The following is a 21,837-nucleotide window of genomic DNA, read 5'->3' as shown; positions in this document are numbered from 1 at the left end:
GGCTCTTATGATTGATTGATGAAGATTAAGCCACCCAAGAGGTGGCACGGGCATGAATAGCCCGTAAGTGGTGGCCCTTCTGAGCCATTACGAGTATCAAGAGCTGATACTGGAGATCTGTGGAGGTGCAACTGCACCCTGCGTGACAGGAGATGTCTCCCGTGGTGATGAGGGAATGGATGGCTCTTATATTCCCAATTTCTTATATAGTGACACCACCTTAACCACGTTCCAGGAAGCTGGAAGGTCTCATCTTTCCCATCTCACCTGGTTGTTTCCTCATTACTGATGGCGCCCCTTCCGTGTCTGGGAACCTTTCCCATCGAGAGGGAGGAGCGGGTGTCTGCTCCTGTGTTTAGGTCCGTGACCTCTAGGAGGACCAGTTAGATTCCAGCTTCAAAATATCCTGAAAGTTTTCATTAAATACTTGATATACTTAATTATTATTTTGTCTCTCTTCTCTCTCTCTCTCTCTCTCTCTCTCTCTCTCTCTCTCTCTCTCTCTCTCTCTCTCTCTCTCTCTCTCTCTCTCTCTCTCTCTCTCTCATTTGGTGTCTTTGGGTGAAAAATAAACGATGGAGAATTAAAACAGACCAGAATAAAAAATATATATATGAAGAGAAAGCACCAACACGTGGTATTAATAATACAAATTATGGAGTAAAAAAAATATGGAAAGCTGCTAATTTTACCATGTGCATTGGGTCTATTTTTTTAGAGAGAAAATGTGGTCTTTGGCAGCATGTGAGGCGAGCCAATCAGCGGCCAGTACGCAAAATGCGCCGCTAATTCAGTATACAATACTTGTGTGTATCACGATAAAGGTGGGTACCGAACGTGCTTGGCTTTGTTGTTATCGTACCCCTGGCGACGTCGCATTCGTGTATGTTGTTGTTTCTTGAGGGTTGTAGGTGTTGTGTTGTGGGGGGGGGAGGGGGGTCACGTGGTTGTTAAGGGGTCAAAGAAATATAAAGAAATACTCCTGGCCTGTACGGCGGGTCAACAAGTAGAGTGAACAGAGAGGTCGTGGAAGCCACCTCCAGCCAAAATTTCCGTGCCAGATTGGACAAATATATCTACAGTCAGAAGAGGCAAAGTAAAAATGCACTAGGTAGGTCAAGGGTAGTAGTGGGAGGGAGAGAGAGAGAGAGAGAGAGAGAGAGAGAGAGAGAGAGCTAGCTCACCAGGTAAACACCAGCCCCACCAACTGAGAGAGAGAGAGAGAGAGAGCTAGCTCACCAGGTAAACACCAGCCCCACCAACTGAGAGAGAGAGAGAGCTAGCTCACCAGGTAAACACCAGCCCCACCAACTGAGAGAGAGAGAGAGAGAGAGCTAGCTCACCAGGTAAACACCAGCCCCACCAACTGAGAGAGAGAGAGAGAGAGAGAGAGAGAGCTAGCTCACCAGGTAAACACCAGCCCCACCAACAAGCAGTAGCCAGCGGCGCGACAGAGTTCAACAACCCAGCGTGTCCCCTGCCACCCTCCCTGGGCTGAGTGGGTCACCTTCTCCCTCTCTCAGGTTCATACAACACCCACTCATTATTTATAACAATGTTATCTATAGCACACTGGGATTTATTTCTCGAAGCGTTAGTAATAAGACACCTGGTGTAGGTCTTCAGCTATATGAAGCTCTTGTTATTCAATTTAGATTATGCAGTTCAGTTTTGGTCACCATGCTATAGATTGGATATAAATAGACTAGAACGCGTCCAGCGTAGGATGACAAAGTTGATCCCGCAAATTAGAAACCTGTCTTATGAAGAGAGATTGACAAAGCTTAATTTACACTATCTAGAAAGGCGAAGAATTAGGAGGGCAAAAAGAGACTATGAAGTCGCTTAGCAGGGCAAGCAAAGATAAATCCTAAAGGGTTTTTCAGTTATATTGAACAAAGATTTGGGAAAGGATAGGTCATTTAAAAACTGAGACAGGTCAGATAACTGATATTGACGAAGAGATGGGGATTATTTTTAATAAATATTTTATCTCTGTGTTTACTAAAGAGGAAGTAAACACTATGCCTTCAGACAAGTCTATGTGGGTGGGGACGAGGACAGGTTGTCTAGTTTAACAGTTACCAGGGATGATATTATTAAACAAATAGTGAAACTCAAAACAAACAAATCCCCAGGGCCGGATGAAGTGTTTGCCAGGATGATTAAAGAATGCAAAGAGGAGCTTTGCGATCCATTGTCTACCATATTTAATAAATCATTAGAGTCAGGCGGAGTGCCAGAGTCATGGAAGGTTGCTAATGTGGTACCAATTTTCAAGAAAGGAGATAGATCACCTGCGTTAAACTACCGGCCAATTAGCTTAACGTATATTGTGGAAAGTTACTTAAATCGATAATTGCAAATATCATTCGTCTTCATCTTGAAAAACATAAAGTAATAAATGATTCACAACATGGTTTTACAAATGGCCGTTCATGTTTAACAAATTTACTATCATTTAATTCCAGCATAATTGAGGCAGTTGATAGTGGTAAGGATTGTGATGTTGTGTACCTTGACTTTAGCAAAGCTTTTGATACAGTGCCACATGAAAGACTGATTAAAAAGATAGAGGCTCATGGTATTGGGGGTGCTATATTAAGATGGATTAGGGCATGGCTGTACCAAAGGAAACAGAGAGTTAGTATAAATAGGGTTAAGTCAGAGTGGGATAATGTTGTAAGTGGAGTGCCTCAAGGCTCTGTCCTGGGACCTCTGTTATTCATAATATATATAAATTATTTAGATTCAGGGCTGAGCAGCAATATTTGCAAATTTGCTGATGATACAAAAATCGGTAGGGAAATAGACACGGAAAAAGACTCACTATCACTTCAAGACGATATAAATGGAGTTTGAAATGGTCAAAAGATTGGCAGATGCAGTTTAATGCTGACAAATGTAAGGTTCTGAGGCTAGGTAATGATGATAGAGTTACAAGATACGAGCTAGATGGTGTTGAGATTGCGAAGTTGAATTGTGAAAGAGATCTGGGAGTTATGATTAGTAAGAATTTAAAACCAAAACATTAATGCATAAATGTTCGTCATAAGGCAAATAGGACACTGGGATTTATTAATCGAAGCGTTAGTAACAAGGCACCTGGTGTTGTTCTTGCTCTGGTTATGCCCCATTTAGATTATGCGGTTCAGTTTTGGTCGCCGTACTATAGAATGGATATAAATTCACTAGAACGCGTCTAGCGTAGGATGACAAAGTTAATCCCGCAAATTAGAAACCTGTCATATGAAGAAAGATTGACAATGTTAAATTACATTCTCTAGAAAAGCGAAGAATTAGGGGTAACATTATAGAGGTTTACAAGTGGATGAATGTCTATAACAAAGGGGATATTAATAAGTTATTAAAAGTATCAACACAAGACAACACGAAACAATGGGTATAAATTGGAAAAGTTTAGATTCAGGAAAGACCTGGGTAAATACTGATACGGTAACAGGTTTGTTGATTTGTGGAACCAGTTACCGCGTAACGTAATAGAAGTAAGCTCCTTTGATTCTTTCAAGCGTAGGTTAGACATATATATATATATATATATGAGATTGTGTGGTTATAAATAGGAGCTGCCTCGTATATGCCAATAGGCCTTCTGTAATTACCTTTATTCTTATGTTCTTACTGGATGTTGTTGTTGTTAAAGATTTGCTACCTGGAACAAAGTTCCAAGTAGCACGGGCTATGGTGAGCCCGTAGTGCCTTTTCTTACTGGAGGTGCTGTCTCCTCCCGGTACTGTACCGGAGGTCTGGTGGTGGATATGGTGCTCATGTGGTGACTCGCGTGACGTGGACCCTCAGGCTGCGTCGTGCTTGACGCTCTGTGACGCAGGACCATCAGGCTATGTCGTGCTTGACGTTGCGTGACGCACAATCCCCAGGCTGTGTGGTGCGTGAAGCTGCGTGACGCAAAATCCTAAGATGGTAAAAGAACTAGATGCGAGGATAGCGTGCAGAAGAGAATATGAGGATATATGTGAAGCTGCAGAGGCTAGTAGAGTAGTGGTAGAGGCTAGTAGAGTAGTGGTAGAGGCTAGTAGACTAGTGGTAGAGGCTAGTAGAGTAGTGGTAGAGGCTAGTAGACTAGTGGTAGAGGCTAGTAGAGTAGTGGTAGAGGCTAGTAGAGTAGTGGTAGAGGCTAGTAGACTAGTGGTAGAGGCTAGTAGAGTAGTGGTAGAGGCTAGTAGACTAGTGGTAGAGGCTAGTAGAGTAGTGGTAGAGGCTAGTAGAGTAGTGGTAGAGGCTAGTAGAGTAGTGGTAGAGGCTAGTAGAGTAGTGATAGAGGCTAGTAGAGTAGTGGTAGAGGCTAGTAGAGTAGTGGTAGAGGCTAGTAGAGTAGTGATAGAGGCTAGTAGAGTAGTGGTAGAGGCTAGTAGAGTAGTGGTAGAGGCTAGTAGAGTAGTGGTAGAGGCTAGTAGACTAGCTGCAGAGGCTAGTAGAGTAGTGGTAGAGGCTAGTAGAGTAGTGGTAGAGGCTAGTAGAGGCGAGTAGTGGGAGAAGGTAGTAGAGGCGAGAGTTCAAGTTCAAGTATGTTTATTGAGACAAGAAAGAAATACATCTCAAAGGGATAGAGTAGCTTAGGCTATTTCTACCCCCCTCTATAGAGGCGAGAGTAGGAGTGAGTAGAGGGGGAGAGAGAGGCTAAACGCGGGTACAAACAGTCTGGGGTATCATAAAGAAAACGAGGAAATGAAAGTTCAATATACCCTCCCATGGCTTCTCTGTCATTAAACAACTATGCCAGTCACGTTTCAAACTCTCAAAGTCAGGCTCTTCTTTTTTTTCTGTCTGATTTTCTCGTTATTCTTTACTTTCTAATAATGCAAAGGATTGCATTACCACGTTATTGAGTGAGGAAATCATAAGTTTAGAACCAGGAAAGACCTGGGTAAATACGGGTTTGGAAATAAAGTTGTTAATTTATTTAAGAAATTACCGGGTGACATAGCGGGCGTAGGATTGCTTCAAGCTAAGGTTAGACATTATGTATGTATGTATGTATTTATTATATATATATATATATATATATATATATATATATATATATATATATATATATATATATATATATATTATATATATATATATATATATATATATATATATATATATATATATATATATATATATGTCGTACCTAGTAGCCAGAACTCACTTCTCAGCCTACTATGCAAGGCCCGATTTGCCTAATAAGCCAAGTTTTCATGAACCAATTATTTTTCGACTACCTAACCTACCTAACCTAACCTAACCTAACTTTTTCGGCTACCTAACCTAACCTAACCTATAAAGATAGGTTAGGTTAGGTTAGGTAGGGTTGGTTAGGTTCGGTCATATATCTACGTTAATTTGAACTACAATAAAAAAAATTGACCTCATACATAATGAAATGGGTAGCTTTATCATTTCATAAGAAAAAAATTAGAGAAAATATATTAATTCAGGAAAACTTGGCTTATTAGGCAAATTGGGCCTTGCATAGTTGGCCAAAAAGTGCGTTCTGGCTACTAGGTACGACATATATATATATATATATATATATATATATATATATATATATATATATATATATATATATATATATATATATCAGATTAATGATTCTAACAAATTCCTATCTTTGGTTTGGGGCTGTCGGTTTCACTCAATTTTTAATTATATTTTTAATTATTCTTTCTTCAGTTTTTTCATTCTTCATTCTTTCTTTTCAACCTGAAGACCCTGTTTACCTAGCAGTAAATAGGTACCTGGGAGTTAGACAGCTGCTACGGGCTGCTTCCTGGGGATGTGTGTGTGTGTATGTGTGTTTGAAATATATGTACTAGATATAATAGAGGAAAAAACATTGGTTAGAAAGGCGGGAGTCCAAGAGCTAATAGCTCGATACTGCAGGCACGAATAGTGAATACAAATAGTCAATACAGGTATAAATACACCCCTCGGTGTGTATACACAGGGTGAAACCCGCGTCATATTAAAGATTTAGAAAACTCATGAAACAGAAAGTCGCAAAGAAACTGGAATTACTGGTCACGTCGCCGGAACAAAAAATGCTGGCTAAGCTGTCCAAAAAAAGCAACAACAAACACCTCGGCCGTAAAGTTTGATCTTTGCTCATGTACGGTGTGAGGAAGGAGGAACTATCGCCAAGCGCCAAGCCATTACGACTATGTAGCACTGGGAAGGGATCAGGAAAGGGATTTGGGATGGGACGCGGGGAAAGGAATGATGCCCAACCACTTGGACGGTAGAGGATTGAACGCCAACCTGCATGAAGCGAGGCCGTCGCTCTACTGTCCAGCCCAAGTGGTTAGGCTGCAGCATGTGGGTTAGGCTTCCACCTGTACACTCCACGCGTCACCATGCTTGGTTAGGCTACAGGTCCAACCAATTCAATTCAATTTCTTTATTATGCACCCCATACCCATCCCGTGGACGGTGGTGTAAAGGGTTCGACCGTAAGCGAATTTAAGACTCTCCTTCGCAGCTGGTGTTCTCTATTTGCCACTCTGTTAAAACTACAACTGTTTTGCCTAACATGAAACAGACGTAACACAAGTAACTTAATCTACCGACGGTGAGGCATATACAACGTCAACATTATGGGGCTTCAGTTTGTTGAAATACGTGGCTGCTCGATTTGTTCAAATACGTGGCTGCTCGATTTGTTCAAATACGTGGCTGCTCGATTTGTTCAAATACGTGGCTGCTCGATTTGTTCAAATACGTGGCTGCTCGATTTGTTCAAATACGTGGCTGCTCGATTTGTTCAAATACGTGGCTGCTCGATTTGTTCAAATACGTGGCTGCTCGATTTGTTCAAATACGTCGCTGCTCGATTTGTTCAAATACGTCGCTGCTCGATTTGTTCAAATACGTTATATTTATTTAACACAAGTTAAATAAATATAACTTGTGTTAATTTAAGAATAAAGATGTTCAGTTGAATTATAATAAATTCAATGGAATACGCGACTTTAATAGATATTAATCTGGATTTATATTATGTCAGACTGCGAGCAGTGATGTCTAACAGAGACCGGGCCGCGGGGACATTGATTCCTAGAACTAACAACAGGTGTATACCTAAGGATGATATCAACGCATATATAAACTAATTATCTGATACATATTTCTGTTTGTCATGATATACGCTGGCCGGGTATATAGCCATCTAATTACTGGCCAGTACCAACGGAGCTTAAGCTGGGTGACACGTGCACATCATTCACAGGGCTTCAGGAACTGAAGCTTGAAAACTGGAAATATAAAAATAAACAGACAAAAGCAACCAGCTGTCATAGAGATTATCATAAAATAATAGACAATACCATAAGGTGGCCAGACATAATTCGCCCCACAGCTGCATGTGGGTTACGATGCTACAGTTTTTTTGGTGATGCTGGTGGCTGGGGAGGTAGTTGTGGTGGTGGTAGAGGTGTGGTAAACTGGTTCTCCAGCATAAAAGTCTCTAGGGAGTGGTTGCTGCGGTTTGTCCAGGCTCCGTGGCCACACTCTCTCGCTCTGATCTACTTCTGCTTGTAAACAAGACACGTCACGCCCTCGCCACCATCACCACCATCGTCCGCTGGAGAGGCTACTATAGCAGCCAAGCTGGGAACAATGTGAATGTGTAGACAACTTGGTCCTAGAACCTTCAAGCTGTGATAATAGAGTAGGTCACTGAGGCGAACGAGTCCAAGCAAGCAATTTCCAGTAGAGAGAGCTATGCTAGTACGACACTATGGCTCTTATGAGCACAAGGAGCTGAGATAGAACGGGTGGTTCTCAACTACTTGGGCCATTAAAGATCGATCGCCGACCTACAAGAAGCGAGGCTGTCGTTACACCGAGCAGTCCAAGTGGTTGGGTCGAACTACTTGTTTCTAAGCAGGTTGCGATGTTTTACGACTGTAGCGACTTGAAATTATCAAGTTAAGCAAAAACAGCGTGGGAACGGATTCCTGTCTTGCCCAAAATTGGGTGTTTGGAGCTGGATACAGTATATCTACTTGGACTGGTTCTTGCAGGTCGGTGCTCGATCCCCGATGGCTCGAGTGACTGAGAACATTTTATTCACTCTGACCTCGTATCCCAGTTCTTCGACTCTCATATTCCTTCCAAGTGCTATATAATTTATGCTGGCTTAGCGCTTTCTCCTCAGAATTACCTTGCCATCTTATGTGGGTTGGCTGACAATATGTATCGTGCAAAAGGCGTACGATATATATATTGTTATCCTGTTTAACTTCTTTCGTGCACTTAACAGGATCATAGTCCTATATTTCATAGCCGCTCGAGTTGATGATGATTGATTGATGAAGATTAAGCCACCCAAAAGGTGACACGGGCATGAATAGCCCGTAAGTGGTGGCCCTTTTGAGCCATCACCAGTATCAATAGATGATACTGGAGATCTGTGGAGGTGCGACTGCACCCTGCGTGACGGGAGATGTCTCCCGGACCAAATGATGACCAAATCGAGTTGATGCGTACACAGCCCAGGCAACTACGCAATTGTTAAATGTGTACGCTTTAAAAGGGGACTGTAAGAGTGTTTTCAAAATAATTGTTGTTATACGACCAAACTTAAGTAGAGCAGTATTAATGCACCAGCCTTAGTCATATCCACGGGGTTACAGAGCTGGGACAATGTGGCCTGGTTCGTCGCATGTCCCCATCTCCCAGTATCATGAGTAATATCTAAGGGGTGAGTTCAGATTTGTAGTCTAAACGTTCTAACGTTTAAGGCGTCTAACGTTTACACTAGTATACTTCAGATGGACTGTGAAGATCTCAAGTTTTCATAGTGAAAGGGAGCAAGTCCTACCTTTACCCCCTCGTAGTACACGCACTGCGTTACGTGGCTAACGTCGGAAGCAAGTCCTGTCTTTACTACCTCATGGTGCCCCTGTGTCGCACAAACAACGGAAGCAAGTCCTACTGTTACTTCCTCGTGGTGCTCCTGTGTCACGCTAACAACGGAAGCAAGTCCTACTGTTACTTCCTCGTGCTGTTTCTCGGTCATGCTAACAACAGAACTCATTCTCTTGATTTCTCCCTCCGTAAAAAATGCATTGGTTTAACCTAACTAAAGCCATAAATACATAGGCTACTCACCTATCAGAGCAGATACTCATTAGTCCCTATACAAGCGTTAATTTTACGGTGATTTCAGTTAGTCCTAAACCACTACGATATTTACGGTAGGGTACACAGCATAAAAAATGTAATGTGATGAGAAAGAGGACATTAGATTTTAGATTATAGCCTTATTAGATTGCTACTAGTGGATGCTTGTATTGCCCATACCATCACACTTCAGCTCTAAACAAACCAGAACATTTCATGCTTTAATGTTCTCTGAACTTTAGGTGTCTGTGAGGCCAAATTTCTTGGAGCAGTGTGTTTAACTAGTCAACCAAAAAAGATAATACATATTGCAATTATTGTCGGATGTACACTAATTGACTGTTTCATTAATATGCAACTGAAAACTCACACCCCAGAAGTGACTCGAACCCATACTGCCAGAAGCACTCTGCAACTGGTGTACAGGACACCTTAACATGTTATATATAAACAAACTTATTTAAGCATAATTAGGTTATGTTGTCAAGTTACTGATCCAATATTTTTAAAGCTACAGTGTATTTTAAGCATTCCGATATTACACACCGTGAACTTTTTGGATTACAACTGTCTATTTATTATGGGGGATGGTTAATTTAAACAATATAAATAAGGGTACATAGGTAAAATTCAATATAATTTTTAACAAGTATAATCTTAGCTGTATTGCCTGCATCATCATGATGGGTAATACTTCAAGATATCTAAACTATTGATGTATGTAGCGGTTACATTCTTATTGTTGCTGTACATGAAGATTGTTAACTTTGAATCGCATGAAATTACTCCTTCTCTTCCTATGTATTTTAGTAGACTAAAATTTAGTTGTAATGAAACTGTGTGTGTGTGTGTGTGTGTAACATTTAACCAAAATACGTGATCTGATCTGTCAAAGTTGTCAACATTCATGATCGGGTCTGGCAAAGGTGGCTAACATGCCTGATCTGAACTACCAACAGATGTCAAGGCATGATTTGATCTTCCAACAGTTCACAAGACACTGATGATGGGATTTGCTTCCTGGTGTCTGTAAGCTGAGGAAAAACATAGTCTATTTACCTGCAATGACCTCATTTATAGACAGCTGTCATTGTGCGTTGATCACAAAGTCTGAGGAAGTTTCCACAGTCTCTTTGACTTGCCGGAATTTGTTTTAACATATGTTCTGTATCATTATAGTACACTGACCCACATCCGAGAAAATGCGCCACGTGTATCCATCAGTATACCAACCGCATCGGTATGTGATTTTTCTTTTAACACTTAAGTTTAATTGGACTTTTGGAGATTAAATGTTTTACTTACAACTTTCGAACTAAATTATGTAAGTCTAGACGAGATAGAGTTTGAGTTTTAAACACAAATTTACTGACTGATAGCGGCTCGCGAAAGTGACAAAGTCCCGTTTTCTGTTCGTGGGTCCTCAGATAGGTTAGGATAAGGCACTTTAATACAACAGTTGACGTTAGGAACGCTCGCGAGAACGGACTGGGAGAATACCCGGAGAGGGTTGCGGGAGTAGTTAGTTGTACTCCAAGTCCGGCCTGAAGCCAGGCTCGACTATCACTTGAGTATTAAACAACCAACGATGTCGAGCAAGCCGCAATGAACACATTCAAACACTACCAGCGATCACTACCAACTGTAGTGAGGAATTTTTCAATTGCGATCCTGTAATTGGCCTTTAGTCATAGGCCACCATGATGATGTGGACGTTAGACCACGATCGTCTCCCTGATCATGTGCACACGTCATCTTGCGATCGTCGCTCGTATCATGTCCACATCAGTCAGAGTTCGTTGCCCTGATCATGTGCACGTCAGTCAGCGTTCTTCGCCCTGATCACCCCACGATCGTCACCCTGATCATTTGCCCTGGGATCGTCGCCATGATCATGTACACGTCAGACCGCGATTGTCACCCTGAACATATAAATATATATATGCAAGTCAGACGGCAATCATCACCCCGGACAAGCTTCGCTCTTCTATCTTGAATTTTGAAAGCTTGTAACTGTTCATTATTGTTCTTAATATTATTTTTTTATTGGCTTGAACGTCCGTGTGTTGTAAATACTGTACCTCTTTTTTCCAGTTGGTTGCGTGGAACAGCTGGGCGTCGGGGCCGCTTCGCCAGCCTAGCAGATGGCGTCAAGTTTTGCTTCTCACGCACAGTAGAAAGTTTGGTAAATAAATAAGAGACGCCGCCCGCGCTCTATACTTTCTTTGTTAAAACCGGAACGAAATGTTATTTTTGTTATGACTTGGGCAAACAGGCAGAGAACCTGGATAAGTGGATATCTTCTTGGTCACTTACCGTCATAAATAGCAGCTTGTATACTTGACGGCCGGTGGCGCGGTGTGCGTCTTACTCTTAATCAGGTTAAGAACCATTCGCCAATAATTGGATAAGTGGCAGCGCGAACTGGCCTCCTACTTAAAGTTACTTGTTATGATTTTAACAGACTTCCTGTCCCCGACATTGGTATAGCTTACCACTAACACGGGTGTCGCAAACTGTACATTTGTGTTTTCCCAATGCCATCTGGTGTATCAGATACCTTTACAGGTGACAATTGATTTAAATGTTAAATTTTGCACCGAAGGCGAGTTTATTGGGTAGCGCCACTCATTCTGTGAGTGAACATACCATCATAGCAGCACCACAAAATAGGAAGAAAGCCACAATTAAGACTCGCCTGACACGGGAAATCTATTCGTTTTTATTTCTATATACAAATAAATCTGAAAGACTGTCTTTGTTATGCATCCAGACACTGTTGAGCTAAATCCAACCACCTTTAGACTTCTTCCACATGACCTTCCTCCCGAGGAAGGTCATATGATACAGTATTTGGATATCAAATTCCAAGCCTCAGCCTTCATTGGTTAGCATACTGTTCACACTGTTCATCCTTTAAAGCGTTTACAGTGTCACTAAACTGATGTACTAAATTTCTCGAACCTAACCGAGGATCCACTAATAAAAAACGAGACATCACGTCAATTTTGTGAGCTGCTATAATTTTTAGCACATCAGTTTTTGGCCTTAGGGGATTTATGTGTGAAAATGCGATGAATTATTGGAGAGGATGGGTTGCAACACGACTAATTTGTCTCAGGTTCGATTCCCGATCAGGGAAAGAAGTTTTGGCGCTCTTCTGTTCGCGAAGCAGTAAATGTAGGTAGTGTACTTGGAGTCTCATCCAGGGAAATAGCCATGCAGTCGTCGGGTAGGTGAACCTCGATAAGACTAACAGGTTTCTCGTCCCCGAGAACAGTAACTACTTTCGATGCTTTGTAAGTGTCCCATTACATGTTCAGCATATTCTGTTTTAGTAACGGAAACACAATTTCTAGGATTGCTGCGGGGGATCACTCATAACCCACTAATTTCGGGCACTTAATGCACCCATCAGGTTGGGCCCAGTGAACCCTGGTTGAGCCTAGCGATAAATATCGTATAGTGAAGGTATAGAATAATGAGTTCAATATTTTTTGTTATTTTGTCCCAAAGGACGAATTTATTGGGGTGTCACTCATTGTGAGTGTTTATACCGCCACAGCAGCATATACAACACTCTAATAGGAAGAAAACTCGCTACAGGGTTGTGCATCCCTTCCCTTGTATCCAAACCCAGCTAGAAAGACTTGCTTAACTGTCTGAAGTGAACAGTTTATTAAATAATAATTCTTAACATTTACCAACCCAAAATTTACCTTAGCTTGTAGGTGCAAAAGGGGGACATGTTTTAAGAAGAGTATCCTCTCTTGACTCAGGCAACACCGAATAGCCTATCTCACTTAGTTTCTAAAATTAGTTTATTTACCACCAATTACGCTGCTGTTAATTTATCTTTAGGTGATTTTTACTCATATATGTTTAGATTTGGTTTCATATAATATTAAATGATGCCAGTCAGATTATTGAGCTATTATATTTGCCATGATTAATACGATAATTCACAATGATTTAAAACTAGATATAAACGCAGAGTCGGACAGTGAGAAAGCGAGACATTTAATTTAGTTTATTCACAATCTTATGTTCATTATTTTTGTATCATCACATTAGGTTTATTCACAATCAACATTACAGTCTTATGAGCATAGAAAACAAATTCTTTACTGAGAGAAGAAGCCGTCATGCAGAGAGGGTACATAAGCAAACCTCTTCTCACGGAACCGTAAGTGCATATTGGTTTAGTTCTGATCTGTCAGAGCCACCACGAGCAACACCCCGGCCTCTGTAGCCCCCATATATGCTCTTGTGTTCCTTCCTCTATAGAAATGCCGACATTTATGTATTAATGTATATTTATGCGCATTGGTGGCTCTATTTATTAATATGCAACCTTGTACCTGCAAAATTTGGCACTGGACTATGTTCTTAGGTGTATTTTATGAATAAAATTATTATTATTATTTCGAATGAAATGTTTATTTCCACGGAAGTGTGCATGGCAATTTTTATTGAGTGGGCGTTGATCACTAATTCCTCTGAGCTTCAGTAGTAGTCAGGAACAGTCGAAAATTCCAGCTTGGCAGCAGTAGTTGCTTCTGAAATATTTCCTTATTAAGACTACTTAAGCCCAGTCGATAGAGCTTCCGCCTCACATGCGTAGGGTCCGCGGTTCGAGTTTCCTAGAGCCCAGGTGAAATTATTATTATGTATAGTGTATGTTGGGAATCATGTGTAAAGTGTTTTAATTTATAAACGGGGTTTGGTGGCTGGATTACCAATCATTTGGCGTTTGCTGGAGCCGGTCCTCAAGAGCACATCCATTGCCATGAGAAGCCACATCCCCTCAAACCACCTGGATAGTTATCTAAATATTTGTGATGGTCTGAAAGCATGTTACGGCTGCAATAGTAGTCTACATGTAAACTGGTAAGTGAACTTTTATCCTAAACAGAGATTATTCTCAAGTTAAAAGTTAATTGTATTACAAATCGTTGGTTTAAAGTATAAAAAATATATGCTAGAAACGTTTTCTTTGAAGAATTTGGTTTTCTGTAAACGAAATGCTCGGGTACACTGAAATAGTTTTCGAATTCCATATTTCACATTATCGTTCAATAATATACCATATTAACGTAATGAAACTTAACCAAACCATGGACAGAGTAGATAATACAGTAACACTAATTATGTTGTTCTCCGTCCATTCCCGTGAGTTGATTTACTTTTGAAGACAGGTTTTTGCTGATTAGGGAATGAGAACGGGTTGAGTGTATATTATATGGACTGAACAAATGAACAAATCCACAAGGGCCGTGACGAGGATTCGAACCTGCGTCCAGGAGCATCCCAGATTATATGGACTGTTTTGGAGATCTTGAGCCATGCATATTTATTTTGGAATGCTTGTCACACAAGTTTGTAATAATATTTTTTAAACTATTTCTGCAAAGCATTATATTATCAAGAGCAAAACGTCTATGTTCAAATTACAGGTACTATATTAGTATTTTTTTAAGACTTACCAGTTGGTAAATTGAAGATGCAGTGGGGGACATTGTTGGCCACGAATGGGCAGTGTAAACAACCAGCCAGCTATTAGTTCAGCAGCCTTCTGTGTCAGAGGTGGATATTTCCTCTTGAGCCACACGCAAACTTGGCATGGAAGCTTTTCGCGATCCTCGTGGCTTCTCGATTCCTCAGGTTAGTGACTCACTCATGGGACACAGGGCTCTTGTATACGAAGTAGGCACGGTATCTTGACCCAACCTGTCCTCTTACAAACAACGTCGCATTTCGATCGTATGCGTTACATAAAACCAAATTGTCTTACCTGAAAATGGGACAGGCACATTTTCAACTGAAAATAATTGGCCCTATTAATTATTATTTTCGCGAAAATAATTAATAGGGTGCCTCAGGCCCTTACAAGGCTGGCAACCAAGCTTCATAACCTGGGTATTCTAGACTTCCCAGACTGAATGTAACAACTCTTGTATATATCTAAAAAAAAAGTGACGTACTGACCCCTTTTCTGTTAGGTTAAGAGAGGACACTTTAAATTCATCATTTTCTTGACATTTAGCAACCTTAGGAGGGACGGGCTGCTTGACTAGATGCTCGGCGTCTCGTCCTCCACTGGGTACCTCACACGGGTAGACATAGGAATGACATTGTAGATGGCAGCTGTGACCTTGACCCCATGCCTCAGGCCCATGTGAAGCGCACATAGTGGGACCCTGCGAGACTTTCCAGGTGCTTCATCTGGTCAGTATGGACATGTGGTTCCTACCTCGCCAGACATTATTGTTGCTACTGATTATAAAAGTCCATCGGGACTGCCGTCTCCATTCTCACAACACTCGGCTGCGCATTGGCCTTACAAGGCTGGCAACCAAGCTTCATAACCTGGGTATTCTGGACTTCCCAGACTGCCCGTGGTGTCCGGGTCAAGATCAAATTGATTTTTTTGTTGCTGCAGCACCAAGGGATTACAAGGCCCAAAAGGTCGTCATCAGACCTCGGTGGATGTTTGACATTGACCTTTACAATTTATCTGCACATTATAATGATTGTTAATAACAAACTTCTTGCACTACAGTGCTATGTATGACAATATTTTATTGCACATTGGAAGTAAGTCATTTTCTTTATACTGAAAATAATTTTAAATATTTAACATTACAGGGTAATGTGATTTAAGTATATACAACTAATTACATTTATTTACAAGTGGAATATGAATACAGTGCAAGAATTTCAGATATTTTATCATTTACAATAAAATGATTTAACATTTCATGCAACACAAGTTCAGATTTATCTTTAAACAGCTCAATATTAATGTAATGACCAAGAAAATGTCACACTTTACATTTAATGCCATCTATATTCAGTATATAGATCCCACATACAAGCTGGGGATACTTGTAGTCAGTCGTATTTGAGGTGTGACATCTGTCAGTCTTCTGATTTCGTTGTTTGCCCCATACAAGTGTTTTGTTTGAGACAGTTTGTGATAAATAATGTGTCTACTAGAATTCTATTTAATAGCCCAAGCATGTGTTTAACATGTTATTTACTGCAAACTTGGCAAAGGCATAAACTTTATCATGTCCTTGCAGCCCAATGTGTGAGAGAATCTACAACAATTTGAATGATTCCCTTATTAAGAATGCATATTAGAGGGTCCTTGTAGTAGTCAGGTTCATTCTAGACTCACAATCAAGAATTCCGGGTTCGAATCCCGGGATGCTCAGAAATAGTTTTGCATGTTTCGTTTCACCTCATGCCCGCGACGGTCTCGCTTCATACAGGTCGGCGTTCAATCCCCGACCGCCCTAGTGGTTGGGCACCATTTCTTTTACCTCGTCCCATCCCAAATCCTTATCCTGACCCTTTCCAAGTCCTATATAGTTGTAATGGCTTGGCACTTTCCCTGATAGTTTCTTTCTTTTCCTTCACCTCAAGCCCTTGTCCACCTAGCAGTAAATATGTACCCAGGAGTTAGTCAGCTTGTTATGGAGTTGCATTCTGGGTGGGGTCAGTAATTTGACCCTTGATGGGGGGGGGGCCTCGGTATAAGCCTAACATGTAACCTTGTTTCATATCCCCTGACACAATGAATTAAAAAATATATATACCTGGCTTCAGACAAGCATGTTACAATTTGATTAAGTTATTAAAAGCTAGTAATGAGGAAATGGAAGATTATTAAGCTGTTTGCTGCAGAGTTTTCAGTAATTTTGAGTACTACAAGAATTGCCAATAGTAAAGTTGCAAAGTGAATGTCAAATTACTGACTTGCATTCCTCTATTTTTTTTTTAACATTGGGCTAGCAAACGATGATTACTTCCTGCCATCCCTGTAACTGAATTGAGAGTACAGTACTGTCAGTGTATATTGTGTGTGTTGTATCTTTCAGTTTGTAGATTGTGTGTGTGTTCAAGGGTACTTAGTTTAACAGCAAGCTGAGTTTGAAGGTTGTGTGATTGGTTTCATGGTTAGGTATGTAGATGTCATGATGTGAAGAGGTAGTATATTCCATGGAGCAGGGTGCTGCACCTTTTAACACTGCAATCACATTTGAATTTAATAATAAATAATTGTCAGGAGACAGGCAGCCAGTGTATATATGCATGTTAGGCTTATATTGACTGTCCAGCCACTTTGACTGGATGGTAGAGTGACGGTCTCACTTCATGCAGGTCGGCATTCAATCTCCGTCTGTCAAAGTGGCTGGGCACCATTCCTTCTCCTGGTCCCATCCCAAATCGTTATCCTGACCACTTCCCAGTGCTATAAAGTCATAATAGCTTGGCACTTTCCCCTGATAATTAAAAAAAAATTATATTGACTTTCTTCCCCCCCCTTCTCCCTCAGGATGCAACCTCAAAAAGCTGACTAACTCCTGGATATCTACTTACTGCTAGGAACAGGTCATTAGGTGATAGAAAATGCTCCCAACCATTTTTGTCCTGCCCGGGATTCAAACCCGGAACTCTCAACTGTGAGTCGAGAACAAAACTCCACTGTACTACCGGGACCCTATTAATATAAATAGCTTTCTTTGAAAACCAGCCAGATCACTAGTTCCTCTGCATGTTCTAATACAGTAGTTCAATTGATAGTGATACATGTTGCCACACCAAGGCCCAAGTCTTGTCATAGGATAGATTTAATATACAGTATTCTATATTGAATGCGAGGTATACTCAAACCTTTTTGCATATTAAGAACTTTGGTAGTTATTGGAGAGTGCAATATATATTGAAGGGCTGCTTCTGCATTTTTTTGTGCAGAATACAGTACCAGTATTTTGTCTGATATAGACAAAATATAGATATTTTGTCTATGATATAGACAAAATATAGATATTTTGTCTATGATATAGCTGGTTGGAACATAAGTCTATCAGAGACCTTATATGCTAAGTACATACAGTCAGTAAATTTAGCCATTTTAATATTTCCACTGTATTAAGGGTGTACCATACTACAGTTCAGGTATAAGGGACTGAAATTCCAAGGTACTGGATTTAAAATAGGAGACATGGGTAATATGTATGTTATCAGTCTCAAGTTTTTGTTGTCCACTTTTGTGATTACCAGTTTGTTGAGCACCTTGGGTTTTTCACGAGAAGATTACAAGATCATCTGTTTAAAAACCTGTGTGTACAATTTAAGTATTGGCATCTTGGTGGGTTTAGGTCTGTACAGTTCAAGGGTATCATATAGTAATGTTTTTTAGGAAACTTGTCGGGATTGATTTTAGCAAGATAATGAACAAGGTGGAGCTCAAAACTACTTCTGTCTAGTTGCATTAATTTTTACTTTTGTAGCTTTGAAACAGTGCAGAGGAATTTTGATTGGTAAGTTAACCTTGGATCTCTTGTAACATTTGACTGCCTATTCCTATTTTACCTAATTCTTACAAAATAACTTCTTTGTTAGCAATATCAAAAGGATTTTTAAAGTCAAAAGATGCATATTTGTGCCTTTTATCTTTATGAGCAGTGAGAAAGGTTGTGATAAAGTTTTTTATACTTTTACCATGTGAAACCATTAGTATTGGGGTGACGTATGCTCTTTAATACTGTACTACACAATGATAATAATGACTTGAAAGAATGACTACATTTGGAGCCATTTTTGAACCTCAACTAAGTAGTAATATAGAAAAAAAATGCAACCAAAGTGTATACTGTATATGACAAAAATCAGTTTAGTTTTGTTAGGTTAGGTTAAATTTGTTTGAGTAGCATTTTTTACCACAGCTACTTTATAGGCATTTTTTTTAGAAAGCTGGGAAAAATTATAACAATTGAGTCATCATAGATGTTTTTTCTTTATCTTGAAATCTTTACTGTATTAACATTTATTTTGTTGCAGATTGCACCTGATCTACATATTTGCTGTGAAGAGAATTGTTTATTATGAAGAGCTGTGTGGCAAGATGCTCCAGTCAATAGGGAGAAGGGAATGACCAACAAATAATGTTGGTAAATAAAGAGAACAAAATTTATGGAGATCCTATGACTGTAAGGTGTTGGAAAGGATTACAAGTTAGCTTTGTAAGGACCAGACACAGGTAACTTTGATACATGCTTGGCATACAGGTTAGTTATACTGTAGTTAAGAAGCATACATGGGTAGCTTTTCCAGGGTGGAAAATAATAGAGGAATCTACAGAACGCCATTTGGCCCGAGTGAAATCATGGTTACGTACCTTTAAAATGTAAAGGTAAATGTAATAGTAAAGACTTTAAAGGTAAATGGTACCTGAAAGGTACCATTTAGGTTGACATTCTTGATGGGTCAGGTGGTACTGTACCATTTTGGTTGACATTAGATTCTGACAGCAGTATTGAGTTTAAGATCCAAATTTTAAAAGCTTGAGAACCTAGTCAACTATTGCAGTATTATATTTAGAAAAGTTTTTTATGTATCCAAGAAAAGTAAAAAGAGTATAGTAAATGGCAACTTCTGTAATTTAACAGCTCTAATATTGCAGTGAAAGGATTAAATTATTTATCAATTTTGCCATGAAATATTGTATATTTAAAGTGCTGTACTGTATGTTTTTGATTGTGTTATACAGTATCTATGTAACTATGTATCTATGTATGGATAAATAAATTGTACTTTAATAGTTGGCTGAATATTGAACCTTTACCTAAACATTGGGAATATGTTGGATGCCATGTAGGATGGCCATACATATTTGGCTGCAAACAGTGCAAAGAATTTGGGTATCATGTAATGGTATGCTGATTTTGTTCTTAGTTCACCCAATGTATTAATGTATTGTTCACCCAATACCCACGGAGCACTGGCGGCAAAATATAGCAGGTTCGACAGTTTCACTTCACTTCTCACTTGTTTTGTTAGATGCACTCACTTTGACTTGCACCTGGCCTCTTTTTAGTCATCCATTTGACTAAATGGTAATATGATGTGTGTGATTGGTTCTCTCACACATTGGGCCTTGATCCCCAATTACTTAGTTAGGTTTTGTATTTTAGTTCAGATTATTTTTTCTTGAGGATACACTTTTTTTTACATTTTCTTTCATTGCTATGTTTATTTCAGGCCCTCCTCTCTGTAATGACGACTATTCTGTTGCGGCTACCCTAAGACCGTTTGGTCCTCCTTCCCTGTATTTAAATGCAATTTCTCTGCTTATAAGATTTTACCTGAAGCCCACAAACTCTAAAAGACCTCAACAGACAGCTTTTCAAAGAACCCCCCCCCCCCCCTCCCTTATTCTTTAGGATTTTTCCAGATGAATTTTGAACTCTAGTAATGTTTTGGCATTTATTATTTATTATTGGCATTTACAGCTTCGGTGGGTAGGCAATTCCATGGGTTTATTAACCTATGGGTAAAAAAATCTTATCTATCTTACATTGTGGCTTGTTGAGCTTAGTTGTTGTCTCTTGTACTGTATGTCTATATCTGCTTTATTCCATTCCCATCTGGTGCTGCCATTACTTTCCTACACTCACTTGGTTTCACAGAGTATAAAGTAGCTTCCCATGGCTTCCTTACTAGATACCTGGTTGATGGAGTTCTGGGAGTTCTTTTACTCCCCAAGCCCGGCCCGAGGCCAGGCTTGACTTGTGAGAGTTTGGTCCACTAGGCTGTTGCTTAGAGCAGCCCGCAGGCCCACATACCCACCACAGCCCCAGTTGGTATGGAACTCCTTGGAGGAAACAATCTAGTTTCCTCTTGAAGATGTCCACGGTTGTTCCGGTAATATTTCTTATGCTCGCTGGGAGGGTGTTGAACAACCATGGACCTCTGATGTTTATAGTGTTCTCTAATTGTGCCTATGGCACCCCTGCTCATCACTGGTTCTATTCTGCATTTTCTTCCATATCGTTCACTCCAGTATGTTGTTTTACTGTGTAGATTTGGTACAGGGCCCTCCAGTATCTTCCACGTGCATATTATACAGTACAATGTACTAACAATACCCCATAGCTTCCTTAGGTAATCTATATTTACAAAGGGAAAATTTGTTCATCTGCCTGTTTCAAGGCTGGGAACCAGACTTTTTGGCTACTCACCAAATTTTGAAGGGTGATTTGTGTTTCTAGGGATGGTCATAGGAAGATAGAGGTGTCGGACCCCATGCCCTCCCCCCTTTTTTTGCAAGAAAATAGCAAATTAGTGTAATTTCCAATCTTGCTAAATGCCAAATTCTATCCTCACCGAGATTCATCTAACATATTACTTTCCACGTGATTGTTAGTTTGTTCGTGTAGTTTATTGACAGTCACTGTTCAGTGAAAATCATTACAGAGGTGAAGAGAAAGTGATGAAGGATCAGAAAGGTGGTGAATGATAGAGAAAATGATGAAGGAAAGGAAAAGTGGGTGAAGGAGGTGGAAGATGGTGAGTAGGAAGGTAGTAATGGAGGAGGAAGATGGTGAAGGGGAGGAAGATAGTGATGGAAAGGGAAGATGATGAAAGGTAGGAAAAGTAGAGGAGATAGCAGGTAATGAAGAGTAAGGAAGGTGGTGATGGAGAGAGGTTTGTAGATAGGAAACCCAGTGGTACTTTGCTAGTGATGATGATTACAGAGATGAAGACAGTTATAGTGCTAAGGATAGTTGTGTAGTGTATATGGTTAGTGATGAGGATGGTTGTATGTAGTGTAGATGGTCAGTGTTGTGTTTATGTTTTCTGGTGCTTTGTTTGGACATTTCACTTGCTTGTTTC

General features: G+C 40.1%; 1 long non-coding RNA gene across 1 annotated transcript in view; it reads left to right on the top strand.

Annotated features, from left to right (window-relative positions):
• LOC123770004 (uncharacterized) overlaps positions 1–20,249 on the top strand; it is a 60,682-nt gene extending 40,433 nt beyond the window's left edge. The window contains exons 3-4 of the long non-coding RNA XR_006774299.2: positions 11,245–11,335; positions 19,003–20,249. This is a non-coding gene — a long non-coding RNA (uncharacterized lncRNA). The remainder of the gene's footprint in view (positions 1–11,244; positions 11,336–19,002) is intronic.
• The last annotated feature ends 1,588 nt before the right edge of the window (positions 20,250–21,837 follow it).

The sequence above is a fragment of the Procambarus clarkii genome, chromosome 45 (genome assembly GCF_040958095.1).
Source record: "Procambarus clarkii isolate CNS0578487 chromosome 45, FALCON_Pclarkii_2.0, whole genome shotgun sequence".
NCBI classification, from domain to species: domain Eukaryota; kingdom Metazoa; phylum Arthropoda; class Malacostraca; order Decapoda; family Cambaridae; genus Procambarus; species Procambarus clarkii.
Note: the sequence above shows the minus strand (reverse complement) of the source record. Positions and strands in the feature narration are given on the sequence as shown.